Below are 4,687 nucleotides of genomic sequence, written 5' to 3'. Positions count from 1 at the left end.
CACCATTCTCCTATTAAAGGATTCAGGATCATCTTGTAGCTGAGGTAATTTGAAGACCTCTCTTATTTTGTCCAGATGGAAGTAAATAATTCTCCCTCTGACCATGGTTCTGTAGGTATGAAAAGCGGTTCCAGTCATTCTCTGCTTATCTGTCAACCACAGATTTGAGTAGAATTCCTGAACCATATTTCTCCCAACCTTTGTCTCAGGGTTGGTTAGAACTTCCCATCCTCTGTTTCGAATTTGCTTTTGGATCTCCGGATATTCATCTTCTTTCAGATCAAATTTAACTTCCGGGATCACTGACCTTAGACCCATTATTTTGTGGTAATGGTCTGCATGTTCTTTAGTTAAGAACTTCTCTTGACTCCAAAGGTCTTTTGGAGCATTCTCTTTCTTGCCTCTTGAATTGGTTTGTTTTCCTTTAGGGGCCATAATCTTGATGAGCCTTAACTTAGTGATCACAGAAAAACACACCAAACTTAGAGGTTTGCTTGTCCTCAAGCAAAAGAAAGAAAAGAGAAGAGAGAGAGGAAGAGAGCAAATTCGAATGGTGGGGAAGGGGGTATGGCTGAACATATATTTATAAGGAAGGGGGAGAGATTTCGAAAATTTTGAAGGAGATTTGAAAAGATATGGAAAGAATTTGAGAGATATTTGAGTTTTTTTTTAAGAAGAAGATTTGGAAAGGATTTGAAAGAGATTTGAAGAATGATTTTAATTTTGAAAATTTGAAGGTGAATGATGAAAGTTTGAAATGTGTTTATGTAGAAGATTATGGATCAAAACAGGAAAGTTTGAGAAAATTTGAAGTGGAAAGCAAAATCTCTGTCCCCTACCTTTCTGGCGTTAAACGCCCAGAATGGTATCCATTCTGGCGTTTAACGCCCAAATGTTGGCCAATTTGGGCGTTTAACGCCCAGCCAGGTACCCTGGCTAGCGTTAAACGCCAGAAACCCCTTCATCACTGGGCGTTTTACTAAACGCCCAGGATGCTGCACACCTGGTGTTAAACGCCCAGAATGGTGCTCATTCTGGCGTTTAACGCCCAAAATGGCACCTTTACTGGCGTTAAACACCCAGAATGGTGCCCATTCTGGCGTTTAACGCCCAAAGTACCCCTTACTGGCATTTTTTCTCTAGCAAGCTCCTTTTCTCTGCTTTTTGCACTGAATCCTTCTGTAACTCTGTGAATTCCTTCAATTTTGATGATTGCCCTTTGAGAGTATGTATGAAATTTTTATTAAACAAAACAGATAACCTGCTAATGACTGGGTTGCCTCCCAGCAAGCGCTTCTTTATTGTCTTTAGCTGGACCTTCACTGAGAATCATTCTAGCCTCAGTTTTGAACATTCTTGCTCAAAATTGCTTTCAAGATAATGCTTGATCCTCTATCCATTAACAATGAACTTTTTGTCAGAATCAATATCCTGAAGCTCAACATATCCATATGGTGACACTCCTGTAATCACATATGGACCCCTCCACCGGGATTTAAGTTTTCCTGGGAACAGTCTGAGCCTAGAGTTGAAGAGCAAAACTTTTTGTCCTGACTCAAAGACTCTGGATGACAACTTCTTGTCATGCCATTTCTTTGCCTTTTCCTTATAAATTTTTGCATTTTCAAAGGCACTGAGTCTAAATTCATCTAGCTCATTTAGCTGGAGTAATCTTTTTTCACCAACTAACTTAGCGTCCAGGTTTAGGAATCTGGTTGCCCAGTAGGCTTTATGTTCCAGTTCCACGGGCAGATGACAGGCCTTGCCATACACAAGTTGGTATGGAAAGGTTCCTATTGGAGTCTTGAATGCTGTTCTGTTTGTCCACAGAGCATCATCCAAGCTCTTTGCCCAATCCTTTCTACGGGCAATTACAGTCCGTTCTAGGATTCTTTTTAGCTCTCTGTTAGAGACTTCAGCTTGCCCATTTGTCTGTGGATGATACGGGGTTGCCACTTTGTGGCTAATTCCATATCGAACCATAGCAGAGTAGAGCTGTTTATTGCAGAAATGAGTGCCCCATCACTGATTAGGACTCTGGGAACACCAAATCTGCTGAAGATGTGTTTATGGAGGAATTTCAGCACGGTCTTAGTATCATTAGTGGGTATAGCAATTGCTTTTACCCACTTAGATACATAGTCCACTGCCACCAGAATGTAAGTGTTTGAGTATGATGGTGGGAACGGACCCATGAAGTCAATCCCCCATACATCAAACAATTCAATCTCTAAGATCCCTTGTTGAGGCATGGCGTATCCATGAGGCAAGTTACCAGCTCTTTGGAAACTGTCACAGTTACGTACAAACTCTCGGGCATCTCTATAGAGAGTAGGTCAGTAGAAGCCACATTGGAGGACCTTAGTGGCTGTTCGCTCACTTCCGAAATGTCCCCCATACTGTGATCCATGGCAGTGCCATAGGATCCTTTGTGCTTCCTCTCTGGGTACACATTTACGGATCATTCCGTCTACACATCTCTTAAAGAGATATGGCTCATCCCATAGGTAGTACTTGGCATCTGAAATTAATTTCTTTCTTTGCACCCTGCTGTACTCCTGGGGTATGAACCTCACAGCTTTATAATTTGCAATGTCTGCAAACCATGGAGCTTCCTGAATGGCAAAAAGTTGCTCATCTGGGAAGGTCTCAAAAATCTCAGTAGAAGGGAGGGACGCCCCAACTACTGGTTCTATTCGGACAGATGATCAGCTACTTGGTTCTCTGTCCCTTTTCTGTCTCTTATTTTTATATCAAACTCTTGCAGAAGCAACACCCATCTTATGAGCCTGGGTTTTGAATCCTACTTTGTGAGTAAGTACTTAAGAGCAGCATGGTCAGTGTACACAATCACCTTTGATCCTACTAAATAGGATCTAAACTTGTCAATGGCATAGACCACTGCAAGTAACTCTTTTTCTGTGGTTGTGTAATTCTTCTGTGCATCATTTAGAACACGGCTGGCATAATAAATGACGTGCAGAAGCTTGTTATGCCTCTGTCCCAACACTGCACCAACGACATGGTTACTGGCATCACACATTAGTTCGAATGGCAATGTCCAGTCTGGTGCAAAGATGACTGATGCTGTGACCAGCTTGGCTTTCAGGGTCTCAAATGCCTGCAGACACTGTGTGTCAAACACAAATGGTGTGTCAGCAGCTAGCAGGTTGCTTAGAGGTTTTGCAATTTTTTAAAAATCCTTTATAAACCTTCTGTAGAAACCTGCATGCCCTAGAAAGCTTCTGATTGCCTTAACATTGGCAGGTGGTGGTAATTTTTCAATTACCTCTACCTTTGCCTTATCCACCTCTATTCCCTTGCTTGAAATTTTGTGCCCAAGGACAATTCCTTCAGTCACCATAAAGTGACATTTCTCCCAGTTTAATACCAGGTTAGTCTCTTGGCACCTTTTCGGGACAAGTGCTAGATGGTTAAGACAGGAGCTGAATGAGTCTCCATATACTGAGAAGTCATCCATGAAGACTTCCAGGAACTTCTCCACCATATCAGAGAAGATGGATAGCATGCATCTCTGAAAAGTTGCAGGTGCATTACACAGACCAAAAGGCATTCTTCTGTATGCAAACACGCTAGAAGGGCAAGTGAATGCTGTTTTCTCTTGGTCTTGAGGATCTACTGCAATTTGGTTGTAACCTGAATAGCCATCCAAAAAGCAGTAATAATCATGACCAGCTAGTCTTTCTAGCATTTGGTCTATGAATGGTAAAGGAAAATGATCCTTTCTGGTGGCTGTATTGAGCATTCTGTAGTCAATACACATACGCCACCTTGTGACTATTCTTGTAGGAACCAGTTCATTTTTTTCATTATGAACCACTGTCATGCCTCCCTTCTTGGGGACAACTTGGACAAGGCTCACCCAGGGGCTATCAGAAATGGGATAAATAATCCTAGCCTCTAGTAATTTAGTAACCTCTTTCTGCACCACCTCCTTCATGGCTGGATTTAGCCGCCTTTGTGGTTGAACCACTGGTTTGGCATTATCCTCCAATAGGATCTTGTGCATGTATCTTGCTGGGCTAATGCCCTTAAGATCACTTATGGACATCCCAAGAGCTGTCTTGTGTGTCCTTAGCACTTGAATCAGTGCTTCCTCTTCCTGTGGATTTAAAGCAGAGCTTATCACTGGAAAAGTGTCACCCTCTCCCAGAAATGCATACTTCAGGGATGGTGGTAGTGGTTTGAGCTCAGGTTTGGGAGGTTTATCCTCTTCCTGAGGAATTTTCTAAAATTCTTTTGTTTCCTCTGGCTCTTCCTGATCAGGCTGAACATCCTTGAAGATGTCCTCTAGCTCTGACTCTAGACTTTCAGCCATATTGATCTCTTCCACCAAAGAGTCAATAATGTCAGCGCTCATGCAGTCATTTGGTGTGTCTGGATGCTGCATGGCTTTTACAGCATTCAACTTGAACTCATCCTCATTGACTCTCAGGGTTACTTTCCCTTTTTGTACATCAATAAGAGTTCGTCCAGTTGCTAGGAAAGGTCTTCCTAGGATGAGAGTTGCACTCTTGTGCTCCTCCATTTCCAGCACTACAAAGTCAGTTGGAAAGGCGAATGGCCCCACCTTGACAATCATGTCCTCAATTATGCCTGATGGATATTTAATGGAGCCATCAGCAAGTTGGAGACATATCCGGGTTGGTTTGACTTCTTCAGTCAA

The sequence above is a fragment of the Arachis duranensis genome, chromosome 6, assembly GCF_000817695.3.
Source record: "Arachis duranensis cultivar V14167 chromosome 6, aradu.V14167.gnm2.J7QH, whole genome shotgun sequence".
Taxonomy (NCBI): Eukaryota; Viridiplantae; Streptophyta; class Magnoliopsida; order Fabales; family Fabaceae; genus Arachis; species Arachis duranensis.
This window is presented reverse-complemented; position numbering follows the sequence as displayed.